This window comes from Macaca nemestrina, chromosome 11, assembly GCF_043159975.1.
Source record: "Macaca nemestrina isolate mMacNem1 chromosome 11, mMacNem.hap1, whole genome shotgun sequence".
Taxonomy (NCBI): Eukaryota; Metazoa; Chordata; class Mammalia; order Primates; family Cercopithecidae; genus Macaca; species Macaca nemestrina.
Genome location: NC_092135.1, coordinates 128,068,448 through 128,083,230, shown reverse-complemented (window position 1 = coordinate 128,083,230; position 14,783 = coordinate 128,068,448). Strand labels below are relative to the sequence as shown.

The window sequence follows — 14,783 nt, the reverse complement described above, 5'->3', positions numbered from 1 at the left end:
ATTAAAATAGAATGTAAGTTTTTAAAAACACACTATTAGCACAAAAAATTATAAGGTGACTAGGAATAATTTAGGATTCTTTTCTCTCCTTTCTTTTCTTTTTTAAAAGAGATGGGATCTCACTATGTTGACCAGGTTGGTCTCAAACTCCTGGCCTCAAGCCATTTTCCCATCTCAACTTTACAAAGTACTAGGATTTCAGGCGTGTGCCACGGTGTCCAGCCAAGGAAGAATTTGAATAAAACATATATAAGACCTTTATAAAACATATATAAGGTCCTTTATAAAGAAAACATTAACACTTTATGGAGAAAAATAAAAGAAGACCTAAATGAATAGAGAGATATGCTAATGTTGAGAAGACTCAATACTGAAGGATGACAATTCTCCCCTCAGAAATCTAGAAATTCAATTTCAATCAAAATCTCAACAGGGATTTTTATATGACTTTACCAGTTGATCTTAAAATTCATATGCAGGGAAAAAGTCAAGAACAGCCTTTGTAAAGAATAAGAGGAGAAGAAAAAAAAGAGTAAGAGGAGGAAGAAAATGAATTCCTCTAAATAGATAAGAAAAATTACTATAAAGATTGCAATTAAAGCAGTATAGTGTTGGTGTTGGTGCAAGACAAACAGTGAAACAAAATAGCCCTGGAAATGACAGGTACATATGGGAACCTGGAATATGTAAAAGATAAGATTATAAAACAGTATGGAATTACTAAACTGTCCCATAGATAATGCTAGAAACATTGACCAGACAGAGAGGAAAAAAAAAAAATCCTATGTTTCAATCCATCATATCAAAAAATGAAGTTAAGTCAAAGACCTAAAGTAGGAAACAAATCATAAAATATTTGAGAATTTTTTTTTTTTTTTTTTTTTTTTTTTTTTTTTTTTTTTTTGAGACACAGGCTCACTCTGTCATCCAGGCTGGAGTGCAATGGCATGATCTCGGCTCACTGTAACCTCTGCCTCCTGGGTTCAAGTGATTCTCCTGCCTCAGCCTCCCAAGTAGCTGGGATTACAGGCGTGCATCACCATGCCTGGCTAATTTTTTTGTATTTTTAGTAGAGATGGGGTTTGATCATGTTGGTCAGGCTGGTCTCGAACTCCCAACCTCAGGTGATCCACCCGCCTTGGCCTCCCAAAGTGCTGGGATTACAAGCATGAACCACCATGTCCAGCCTGAGAATTAAAAGTAGAGCTATAGTCTTATGAAAGCAGGGTAGAAAAAGATTTCTTAAACAAAACACAAAAGTGCAAGCCATAAACTAAAAAACTGACAAATTTGATGGCATTAAAATTGTAAACTGTAACGTAAAGGCCACATAGACAAGGTAAAAAGCTAAGTCAAAAACTTGGTGAAATATCTGTAGCACATACAACCAAATTAAATAATTAGTATTCAAAATATGTACCTAAATAAGTCTCTACAATCAACCCAAAAAAAGACAACCAGATACACACACACACACAAAATAGGCAAAGAAGATGAATTAGCAATTCTCAGAGGGGAAAAGCCAAATTGTCAATAAATATAAGATATTCAACCTCATTAATAATTAGGGAATTTACATACCTAGTTTGGTATAGAAGTCTATGTATCTCTGACTACACCATATGTTGCTGAGAATATACAGAAACAGCATCTCTCATAAAATGCTAATGGGAGTGTAAACTGATTTAACTCATTTGGAAAATAGACTGTCAATACTTAGTAAAGAGGAAGAGACATATATCCTGCAAATCAACAAATACAAATAAAAAGGTTAGAGAAACTCACACACAGATACATGAAGAAGAGAATATATGAAGATTTACTGCAAAAAAGTAGAAACCAACTACCCTCAGTAGGGGAAATTAGTTGCATAAACTACGGCTTATAACAAAAATGGCCGAGTGTGGTGGCTCATGCCTGTAATCCCAGCACTCTGGAAGACCAAGGCGGGCAGATTACTAGAGGCCAGGAGTTCGAGACCAGCCTGGGCAACATGGCAAAACTCCGTCTCTACAAAAAATAGCTGGGCATGGTAGCATACACCTGTAGTCCCAGCTGCTCAGGAGGCCTAGGCGGGAAGATCACTTGAACCCGGGAGGTCAAAGCTGCAGTGAGCTGAGATCAAGTCACTGCACTCCAGCTGGTGTGACACAGCAACACCATGTCTCAAAAAAAAAAGGGGGGGGGGCATTAGAAATTATAATGCAAACCATTGAAATGAAAGAACCAAATCTACTTATATGGATAAATCTCAAAAACAATGTTAAAAGATAAAGCAAATTTTAAAAGGACAGTATGATACTGTTTCTATAGAATTTTATTTATTTATTAATTTATTTTTTGAGACAGGGTCTCACTCTGTGGCCTAGGCTGGAGTCCTGCGGTGGAATCTTGGCTCACTGCAGCCTTGACCTCCCAGGCTCAAGCAATCCTCTGACCTCAGTTTCCCGAGTAGCTGAGACTAAAGGCATACACCACCCACTGCACCCAGCTAATTTTTATATTTTTTTATAGAGACAAGATCTTGCTATGTTGCTTAGGCTGGTCTCAACCTCCTGGGCTCAAGCAATCCTTCTGCCTTGGCCTCCCAAAGTGCTGGGATTACAGGAGTGAGCCATCGTGACCATCTCTATAAAATTTTAAACAAAAATAGTAAAAATAAAATAAAATAATAAAAATTGTATATATTATTCATGTGCTTGTACTATAATACAATATGCTTAGAAATGATACAAACTTTATTTTCAATTGATTAATTGACAAAAACTGTACACGTTTATCATGTATATGATGTTTTGAAATACGCATACATTGTGAAATAGCTTGAGAGAACTAATTAACATATATGTATTACCTCACATATTTACCATCTTTTGAGGTGAGAACACTTAAAATCTACTCAGTGGTCTTTAAGAATACAATAAGTTGTTATTAACTACGGTCACCATGTTGAAAAACACATCTCTTGAACTTATTCCTTCCATTTAACCGAAATGTTGTATCCTTTGACCAACTCTCCTAAATTTCTCCCTTCTCTCCCCTGCCTCACGTAACTCCTATCCTACTCTCCACTTCTATGAGTTCGACTTTTTCAGAGACTGCACACATAAGTGAGACCATGCATTGTTAGCCTTTCTGCGCCTGGCTTATTTCCCTTAGCATAATGCCCCCCCAGGTTCATCCATGTTGTCACAAATGATAGGATTCCCTTTTTTAAAAAGCAAGGCTGGATAGTATTCCATTGTGTATATGTATTGCATTCTCTTTATCCATTCATCTGTTGATGGACACAGGTTGATTCCATATCTGGGCTATTGTGAATAATGCTGCAATGAATATGGAAGTGCAGATATCTCTTGTATATACAGATTTCCTTTGGCTAATAGTGTGATTGCTGGATCATATAGTAGTTCTATTTTTTATTTTTTGAGGAACTTCCATGCTGTTTTCCATAACGGCTGTACTAATTTACATCCCACCAACAGTGTGCAAGGGTTCTCTTTTCTCCATATCCTCACCAAGATTTATCTTTCAACCAACTTTACAATAGTTAATAGAAAGGAATGGAGGAGAAATAGATAGGTGGGAAGCGGTAATTTGATTATATATCTGTAATCTTCTTTTGTTTTTAAAAGGTATTATATGTAGCCAGGCGTGATGGCGGGTGCCTGTAATCCCAGCTACTTGGGAGGCTGAGGCAGGAGAATCGCTTGAACCTGGGAAGTGGAGGTTGCAGTGAGCGGAGATGGCGCTACTGCACTCCAGCTTGGGCAAAAGAGCAAAACTCTATTTAAAAAAAAAAAAAGGTATTATATGGTGCTTTTGTCAGCAGCATTTAGCAGGATTTATACTAAAACTGGGATGATAAGAAAAAGATAAATATACCCCTGAGAAAGTATGACACAAAGTTGAAATTATTGAAAAAATTAAAACCGTTTGGAGTAGATTCCCTGACCACATGTAATTTAGCTAAAAATTAAGAACAAAAAAGTATCTACGAAATCCCCAACTACCTGTAAATTAAATAATATATTTCTAAGTAATTAAGGGTCAAAGAACACATCAAAATGGAAATTAGAAAATGTTTTAACTGAATGAAAATGAATGAGAATAAAGACACAAGTTATCAAAACTTGTCCAATGTAGGTAAAGCGCAGTTAAAGAAAATTTAGAGGAGAAAAAATGGCTCTAAACAATGATTTAGGCCAGGTGCAGTGGCTCATGTCTATAATCCCAGCACTTTGAGAGGCCAAAGTGGGAGGAATTGCTTGAGGCCAGGAGTTAGAGATAAGTCCCAAGACCAGCCTGGACACCACAGTGAGACCCTGTCTCTACAAAATTATCCAGATGCGGTGGTGCACACCTGTAGTCCCAGCTAGTCCAGAAGCTGAGGCAGGAGGATCACTTAAGCCCAGGAGGTTGAGGCTGTAGTGAGCCATGATCACTACATGATTACAGGTGGGAGCCACTGTACCCAGCCAGAGTCTCTGTAATGTCCTTTTCTGTAGGTTTAAAATATTTCTGAATTTGAAAACTTGTAAAGAGCAAGCTACAGGATACAATGCATAAGATTCTTCTTTTTGGCCAGGTGTGGTGGCTCACACCTATAATCCCAACATTCTGGGAGGCTGAGGTGGGCAGATGACTTGAGGTCAGGAGTTCAAGATCAGCCTGGCCAACATGGTGAAACCTCATCTCTACTAAAAATACAAAAATTAGCTGGGCATGGTGGGTGGGTGCCTGTAGTCCCAGCTACTAGGGAGGCTGAGGCAGGAGAATCACTTGAACCCAGGAGGTGGAAGCTGTGGTGAGCCGAGATTGCACCACTGCACTCCAGCCTGGGCTACAGAGGGAGACTCTGTCTCAAAAAAAAAAAAAAAAAAAAAAAAAAGAGGATTCTTCTTTTTATGTTTTATTTATTTATTTGTTTGTTTGTTTGTTTATTTTAAGATAGGGTCTCACTCTCTCGCCCATACTGGAGTGTAGTGGCACAATCACAGCTCACTGCAGCCGTGACCTCTTGTATACAAGTGACCCTCCCACTTCAGCCTCCCCAGTAGATGGGACCACAGGTGAATGCGAATCCACAGCCAGTTAAGTTTTGTATTTTTTATACAGACAGGATTTCATCACATTGCCCAGGTTGGTTGTGAACTGCTTGGGCTCAAATGATCCTCCAGCCTCAGCCTCCCAAAGTCCTCAGATTATAGATGTGAGCTACCGCGCCCAGTCCTTTTTGTGTTTATGCATAAACCATGTTTATAAGGATATAACAGAAACTCCTAATGATGGTTGTCACTGGAACTAGAAACACAGGGTCAGAGATAGACTTATTTTCATGCTAAAACCTTTTATTTTTATTTTATTTATTTGTTTATTTATTTATTTATTTATTGTTGTTGTTGAGACGGAGTCTCGCTCTGTCGCCCAGGCTGGAGTGCAGTGGCTGGATCTCAGCTCACTGCAAGCTCCGCCTCCCGGGTTTACGCCATTCTCCTGCCTCAGCCTCCCGAGTAGCTGGGACTACAGGCGCCCGCCACCTCACCCGGCTACTTTTTTTGTATTTTTTTAGTAGAGACGGGGTTTCACTGTGTTAGCCAGGATGGTCTCGATCTCCTGACCTCGTGATCCGCCCGTCTCGGCCTCCCAAAGTGCTGGGATTACAGGCTTGAGCCACCGCGCCCCCACTATTATTTATTTATTTATTTATTTTTGAGACAGGGTCTCATTCTGTTCTCCAGCCTGGAGTATAGTAGCACAATCATGGCTAGCTGCAGCTTTGACTTCCTAGCTCAAGCCATCCTCCCACCTCAGACTCCCAAGTAGCTGGGACTACAGGCATATGCCACCATGCCCAGCTAATTTTTTTATTTTTTGTATAGACAGTGTCTCACTATGTTGCCCAGGCTGGTCTCGAACTTCTGGGCTCAGGCAGTCCTCCCACCTTTCCCTCCCAAAGTGCTGGGATTACAGGCATGAGCCACAGTGCTTAACCTAAAACTTTTCAAACTGATTTAACTTTTGTTTTACTATGTGCATTAATTCAATTTTTAATCTTAAAAAATCAGTTAACAATAAATGACAAAATGTAAGATTTTATTTGGATTTGCCTTCTCTGCTCTGCAGCCCAGAACGAGCCTCCCACGCTCCTACCTCCTGTACTCTCCCACCTCACCCTCACTTGCAGAACCCAACCCAAGGTGTCCAGAAGCCACAGACCAAGGCTGAAGACAAGGGCAGCCGATCAGAGAGGGCAACAAGGAGGGGAGGAGTGCTGTAAGAGGTATTAGTTAGGAATGAGAAAATGAAGGCCCAAGTTAAAGGCTGATGTATAAGCCTAAAAAAAAAAACCTAAAGAAAATGGATTATGGAACAAGGCATGATGGCAAAAGGGGTAAGAAAACACCTACTTCCTGTTGGATGGAGTATAATTAACACAGGAGTGTTTTGGAGGGCAATTTGTAAGGATAAGAAAGTAGCATTTTCTATACATTTTAAATTACTCTAAATTGAAATATTGTGACATCAAAATATTAATGAAGTCTCATTTTAGGTGCAAATGTTAAAATAATGTAAATTACACAACTTAAAATTATTTCAAGAGTAGCATAATTATAAAGTTGGCATCATTATTAAGGTCAAATGTGTTGCAAATGGCGTTTGTGCTGCATCCCGTGGCAGTGCCACATGAGCCAGTTCACAGAAAGACCATCCTTGGTCACGTTAACCTTGAATTTTGCAAGATTTTCAAGAATGCACCCCTCAAATAAAATCTATCAAAATTTATAAAGTATATCTCTTTGGATATAGCAATTCCACCTGTAGGAATCCATGTTACTGACATTCTCATGTAAGTGTGCAGATAGAGATGTCCCAGCATGGCCGGGCGCGGTGGCTCACGCCTGTAATCCCAGCACTTTGGGAGGCCGAGGCGGGCGGATCACAAGGTCAGGAGATCGAGACCACGGTGAAACCCCGTCTCTACTAAAAATACAAAAAATTAGCCGGGCGCGGTGGCGGGCGCCTGTAGTCCCAGCTACTCAGGAGGCTGAGGCAGGAGAATGGCGTAAACCCAGGAGGCGGAGCTTGCAGTGAGCCGAGATCGCGCCACTGCACTCCAGCCTGGGCGACAGAGCGAGACTCCACCTCAAAAAAAAAAAAAAAAAAAAAAAAAAAAAGAGATGTCCCAGCATGTACCTAAAGGCCTCAGTGAGAACAGCAAAACCTGGAAACCATCCGAAAATGCCCATCAATTGAGGGCACAGAATACCATACATCCTTGCAAAAGAACAGGGGACTTTACGTACACTAACAGAAAAATAATCACAATATATGAAGAGCAAAAACAAGTTAAAAACCTAAAGACGAAATTGATTTGATTTTTTTTTTTTTTTTTTTTTTGAGATGGAGTCTCGCTCTGTTGCCAGGCTGGAGTGCAGTGGCATGACCTCGGCTGACTGCAACCTCCACCTCCCGGGTTCAAGCGATTCTCCTGCCTCAGCCTCCTGAGTAGCTGGAACTACAGGAGTCCGCCACCACGCCTAGCTGATTTTTGTATTTTTAGTAAAGACAGGCTTTCACCATGTTGGCCAGGATGGTCTTCATCTCTTGACCTCATGATCCGCCCGCCTCGGCCTCCCAAAGTGCTGGGATTACAGGCGTGAGCCACCGTGCCCGGCCTGATTTAATTTTTATAAACATATACACGATTCAAACAGAAAGAATTCAAATACAAATGAAACTATTTGGAATGGTTGTCTCTGGGGAATGGAGCTTGGAGGAGATAAATAATTTTCACTTTTTAAATATTAAAAACTCCAACGGCTAGAATTTTTTGAGTACTTATTATGTGCCAGGCAAATTCTAAGCACTTCATTCAATTAGTCCTCATAAGGTTCCTGTGAGATAGATGCCATTATTATTCCCATTATCAGCAGTTGAGGGAAATAAGACCTAGGAAGATTAAATATTTGGTGAAGGTCACATACCTAGTGGGTTTAGGGCCAGGATTTGAATGGAAGTGGTCTGTATCAAGCAACACTCTTATTCACATGCTAACAGTTCTCTATACTTGGTAGTGTTAAGAATAATGTTTAAAATAATAAACATGACAGTTGTTTTTTTTGTTTGTTTGTTTGTTTGTTTGTTTGTTTTTTGAGACAGAGTCTCGCTCTGTCGCCCAGGCTGGAGTGCAATGGCGCAATCTCGGCTCACTGCAAGCTCCGCTTCCCGGGTTCACGCCATTCTCCGGCCTCAGCCTCCCTAGTAGCTGGGACTACAGGTGCCCGCCACTGCGCCCGGCTAATTTTTTTCTATTTTTAGTAGAGACGGGGTTTCACCATGGTCTCGATCTCCTGACCTTGTGATCCGCCCGCCTCGGCCTTCCAAAGTGCTGGGATTACAGGCATGAGCCACCGCGCCCGGCCTAAACATGACAGTTTTGACTCTTAAAAATGCAAACCTGGGCCAGGCTGGGTGGCTCATACCTGTAATCCCAGCACTTTGGGATGCCAAGGCAGGGAGGATTGCTTGAGCTCAGGAATTTGAGACTAGCCTGGGCAACACAGCAAGACCTCATCTCTACTAAAAAATAAAAAAAAAATTCAAATTGGCTGGGCATGGTGGTGTGCACCTGCAGTCCCAGCTACTCAGGAGGCTGAGGTGGGAGGATTGTTTTTTGGTTTTTGGTTTTTTATTTTTTTTGAGACAGAGTTTCGCTCTTGTTGCCCAGGCTGGAATGCAATGACACGATCTTGGCTCACTGGAACCTCTGCCTCCAAGGTTCAAGTGATTCTCCTGCCTCAGCCTCCTGAGTAGCTGGGATTACAGGCATGTGCCACCACACCCGGCTAATTTTGTATTTTTAGTAGAGATGGGGTTTCTCCATGTTGGTCAGGCTGGTCTTGAACTCCCGGCCACAGGTGATCCACCCACCTCAGCTTCCCAAAGTGCTGGGATTACAGGCGTGAGCCACCACACCCGGTGCGAGGATTGTTTGAGCCCAGGAGATAGAGGCAGCAGTGAGCTGTGACTGCGCTACTGTACTCCGGCCTGGATAACAGAGTGAGATCCTGTCTCAAAAATAAATAAAATAAAAATGCAAATCTGGAAAAAACAAATTCAACAACGTTTTAATTTTGCAATTTAGTAACATAAATCACAGTGGTAGACAGAATAATGCCCATCCCCAAAGATGTCCATGTCCTAATCTCCAGACCCTATGAATATGGGACCTCACATGGCAAAAGTAACTGTGCAGATGTGATTAAATTAAGAATCCTTTTTTGTTTTTTATGAGACAAGCTCTTGCTCTGTCTCGGGTCACTGCAACTTCTGCCTCCCAGGTTCAAGCGATTCTCCTGCCTCAGCCTCCCAAGTAGCTGGGATTATAGGTGCCCACCACCATGCCCGGCTAAATTTTGTATTTTTAGTATAGATGAAGTTTCACCATGTTGGCCAGGCTGGTCTCAAACTCCTAACCTCAAGTGATCCACCTGCCGCAGCCTCCCAAAGTGCTAGGATTACCGGTGTGAGCCACCGTGCCCGGCCAAATTAAGGATCTTGAGATGGGAGACAATCCTGGATTATCTGGAGAGCCTAATGTCATTACAAAGTTCCTTACAAGGGAAAGACAAAGGCAGAAGAGTCAGAGTCAGGGAAGGAGACGTGACCACGGAGGCAAGGTCAGAGTGATGCCTCGTGAGAAAGACAAGACCCGCCATTGTTGGCTTTGCAGATAGAGGAAGGAGGCTGGGCACAGTGGCCCACGCATGTAATTCCAGCACTATGGGAGGCCAAGGCAGGCAGATCGCTTGAGCTCAGGAGTTTGAGAGCAGCCTGGACAACAGGGCGAAACCCCATCTCTACAAAAAATACAAAAAAATTATTGTGGTGGCACATGCCTGTAAGTCCTGACTACTTGGGAGGCTAAGGTGGGAAGATCACTTGAGCCTGGGAGGTGGGAACTGCAGTGAGCCAGGACAGCCCCACTGCACTCCAGCCTAGGTGACAGAGTGAGGCTAGGTCTCTCAAAAAAGAAAAAAAGAAAAAAAATGTGTGACCCCTCACCCCATCACTTCTCTTGCTCCTGCTGTGTAAGACACCTGCTCCCCCTTTGCCTTCCACCATGATTGGAAGCTTCCTGAGGCCTCCCCAAAACAAGCTGCTGTGCTTTCTGCACAGCCTGCAAAACCATGAGCCAATTAAACCTCCTTTCTTTATAAATTATCCATTCTCAGGTATTTCCCTATAGCAATGTGAGAACAGACTAATACAACAGCAAACCATAAGGACATGCTGGGAAAATTTTTTCTTTTTTCTTTTCTTTTTTTTTTTGAGACAGGGTCTCATTCTGTCACCCAGGTTGGAGTGTAGTAGCACAATCACAGTGCACTACAGCCTCAACCTCCGAGGCTCAGGTGATCCTTCCACCTCAGCCTCCTGAGTAACTGGGCAGGCAGGCACCACCACACCCCGCCAACTTTTGTATTTTTTGTAGAGACAGGGTTTTGCCATGTTTGCCAGGCTGGTCTCGAACTCCTGGCTTCAAGTGATCCGCTTAAGCCTGGGAGGTGAAAGTTGCAGTGAGCGTGATCGTGCTACTGCACTCCAGCCTAGGCAACAGAGTGAGACCCTGTCTCAAAAAAAAAAAAAAAAAAAAAAAAAAAAAAAAAAAAAAAACTGTTCATGATTCAGGTTATTTTGTCTTGCTTTTCATTTTGTTACCGTTTTTTTCAGAGACGGTTGGTGGGTGGTCTCACTGTGTTGCCCAGGCTGGCCTCAAACTTCTGGCCTCTAGTGATCCTCTCACTTCAGCCTCCCAAGTAGTTGGGATTACAGGCGTGAGCCACTGCGCCTGACTTTGTATCAGGCCATTGAATGCTCACCATGGCCACATGGAGTAACCATTATCTCCAGTTAAGTATGAGGAAACTGACTCACAGAGTGGCGAGCAATCAGCTGTGGTCACACAGCAGGCTGGTGGCAGGACAGAGATTTCAACCCCAGCTTACTGAGCCCCAGTCTGTGCCACCATGAACCCTCCCTCCTTCCTCTAGAGACAGAGGACTTCCTGAAGGATTCTCTAACAAGTGGGTATAGAGAGACTAACAACAGCATGGTTTGGAGTTTTCCCCTCAGAGATATAGGAGCCTTTGAACTTGCCGGGCTGATTTAATTTGGTATCACAGTGCTGCTGCTGGCAGGAAACCACCTGGCAGCCCTGAGACTGCAGCTCTGTAAACTACCATTTAAAAAGCCTGGTTGGTACATGCCTTGGCTGAATCCCTCAACTCTCCTGCTGTCCAGCAGGAACAGAGCCAGCAGGGAGGCAGGCCTGCTGTCAGACTCATAAAATCTTTGCTATATTGCCTTTTCTCTTCCAATATCAGAACCCCTCAAGTTGTTATCCTGAAGTGAACCCCCTCCCCCAGTATCTTAACAGGATCTTGACCCCTTCCCCCAATATCTTATCAAGGGCAGGGCTTGGAAGATGCCTGGAACAGGCAAGAGACTGGTGAGGTCTGCAGGTAAGCCAGCACTCAGAAGGCAGTGGCAGGCTTTTGACTCCAATCTCTGGCCCAAATCCCCATCTCCAGGTTTTTGTGGAAGACAATCAGAAAATCACATGGTCTCAAGGAACAATGCAGCATTCACTAGACATATAGCTCTGTGGAAGGTCCTACAGTGGTAGGAAATAAATGGAAATAAATATGGAAAATAAAATGGAAGCAGGGCACCGTGGCTCACGCCTATAAACCCCCACGCTTTGGGAGGCCGAGACAGCCAGATCACTTGAGGCCAGGAGTTCGAGACCAGTCTGGCCAACATGGTGAAACCTCATCTCTACTAAAAATACAAAAACTAGCCAGGTGTGGTGGTGTGCGCCTGTCGTCCCAGCTATTCAGGGGCAGGAAGCGGGGGCGCTGAGGCATGAGAACTGCTTGAACTTGGGAGGTGGTGGTTGCAGTGAGCTGAGATCGTGCCACTGCACTCCAGCCTGGGCAACAGAGAAAGACTCTGTCTCAAAAAAAAAAAAAAACAAAAAACAAAAAACAAAAAACGGATCTTAACTTGAAAGTGAAAATGAAATGTGTTTTATGGAAGTTTACTTTATAGTGATCTGCATAGAAACATGTTTGGTCCACAATTAAAGAAGTTAGGCATGCCCGAACTGATTGAAATTCAATCAAAAGTAAATAGCCTTCCGCCAATATGATTGTTCTTTTCTTTTTCTTCTAATCTCAGTCACATTTTCTTCTCTTTTTCTTTGACAACATGGTTGTTCTTAAGCCAACAATGAATTTTATAAATATTTGCCATAAAGGAGTTAATGATATTGCACACAGACAGTAAGCCAGTGAACCACTCAATCCAGCAGACTTTTTTTTTTTAACTTCGCCTCCCAGGTTCAAGTGATTCTCCTGCCTCAGCTTCCCAAGTAGCTGGGATCACAGGCTTGCATAACCACACCCGGCTAATTTTTGTACTTTTAGTAGAGACAAGGTTTCACCATGTTGGCCAAGCTGGTCTCAAACACCTGACCTCAGGTGATCCCCCTGCTTCCACCTCCCAAAGTGCTGGGATTATAGCTATGAGCCACCGCACCCAGCCCAACTTTTGACTATTTAAGAAAGCAAAACAAAACTTTGCTTCTCTAAACAAAACAAAAAACAACAACAAACTATCACATATATACATATATATACATACACACACATATAAAAAATAAAACTGTCACATACATATATATACACACACTCTATATATATTTATATAGGGTCTTGCCATGTTGCCCAGGCTGGTCTTGAACTCCTGGGCTCAAGAAATCCTCCCACTTCAGCCTCCCAAAGTACTAGAATGACAAGTGTGAACCACCACACATGGCCTATCACATACTATTATTGTTAAATAATGGAATTTTTTTTTTTTTTTTTTTTTTTTTTGAGACAGAGTCTCACTCTGTTGCCCAGGCTGGAATGCAGTGGCATGATCTCTGCTCACTTCAACCTCCACCTCCCAGGTTCAAGCGATCCTCAGCCTCCCGAGCAACAGGGATTACAGGCGCCCACCCCCATGCCTGGCTAATTTTTGTATTTTTAGTAGAGATGGGGTTTCACCATGTTGGCCAGGCTGGTCTCAAACTCCTGACCTCAGGTGATTCACCCACCTCGGCCTCCCAAAGTGCTGGGATTACAGGCATGAGCCACTGTGCTCAGCCTAAATAATGGAATTTTTTAAAGAGTGTTGATTATCAAAGATCCACTCAGAGTTTGCCTTCTAAATGAGATTAATATGCTTGATTCTTTTGAGTTTCAATGCTTAGTCCTGGCAATGTCAGTATTTAGCTGTAAGATCCTCCTTTCTGAATCTCATGGCAATAATATTTATTTCACAAGGATATTATAAAAAAATGAGCAAAAGTACTTGATATTAATATAAATAACATTGTTAACTATAACTTATAAGAATCTCTAAGGTGTCTTCTAGTTTTAAAATATTACTATTATTAATTTTTTTTGAGATGGAGTTTCACTCTTGTTGCCCAGGCTGGAGTGCGATGGCGTGATCTTGGCTCACTGCAACCTCTGCCTCCCAGGTTCAAGCAATTCTCCTGCCTCAGCCTCCTGAGTAGCTAGGATTACAGACACCCACCACCACGCATAGCTAATTTTTTGTATTTTTAGTAGAGACGGAGTTTCACCATCTTGACCAGGCTGGTCTTGAACTCCTGACTTCAGGTGATCCGCCCACCTTGGCCTTCTGAAGTGCTGGGATTATAGGCATGAGCCAACGTGCCCAGCTATTATTATTATTTTTGAGACATTCTTGCTCTGTTGCCCAGGCTGGAGTGCAGTGGCATGATCAGGGCTCACTGGAGCCTCAACCACCTGGGTTCAAGCAATCCTTCCACCTCAGCCTCCTGATTAGCTGGGACTACAGGCACGTGTCACCATACCTAGCTAATTAAATTTGTGTTTGTTTGTTTGTTTGTGGAGACTAGGTCTCACTCTGTTGCCAAGGCTGATCTTGAACTCCTGGGCTCAAGTAATCCTTCCCAAGGCATGAACACTGCACCTGGCAAATTTTTATTTTTAAGGAGTAATTATTAAAGAGTTTAGTTGAAGAGAGTCCCTTGAGAGACACATTCTAAAGTAGATGAAGATTAAACAACATAACAACTGGGATTTGCTTCATAATAGTCCAGTGGGAACAGTGGGTTTCATCTACAGGTTTGGGTCACATTTTGAGTATTGCTAAAGTTGGGTTATGAGTACATGGGAGTTAGTTAAAAAACATTCTGGCCAGGCATAGTAGCTCACACCTGTAATCCCAGCACTTTGGGAGGCCGGGGCAGATGGATCACCTGAGGTCAGGAGTTCGAGACGAGCCTGGCCCACATGACGAAACCCCATGTCTACTAAAAATACAAAATTAGCCAGGTGTGGTGAAAAATGCCTATAATCCCAGCTACTCGGGAGGCTGAGGCAGGAGAATCACTTGAACCTGGGAGGCAGAGGTTGCAGTGAACCGAAATCATGATACCGCACTCCAGCCTGGGTAACAAGAGCAAAACTCCGTCCCCCCCTCAGAAAAAATTCTGTCTGCTTTTTATGTTTGAATTTTTCATATTGAGAAGTGTTAAAATAATTAATTGGGAAGCAATCGGGCTTAGATGTCGCCAGTGTCCTGAGTTCTTATGTAAGCAAACTGAAACCCAACTCAGAACAGATGGTTGGGCCAGGTGCAGTGGCTCACGCCTGTAATCCAGCACTTTGGGAGGC

At 42.7% G+C, this 14,783-nt stretch overlaps 1 protein-coding gene across 3 annotated transcripts in view; it reads right to left on the bottom strand.

Annotated features, from left to right (window-relative positions):
* The window catches only part of LOC105473961 (F-box protein 36), an 88,503-nt gene that overhangs the window by 25,711 nt on the left and 48,009 nt on the right, over positions 1 to 14,783 (bottom strand). The window lies entirely within an intron of this gene.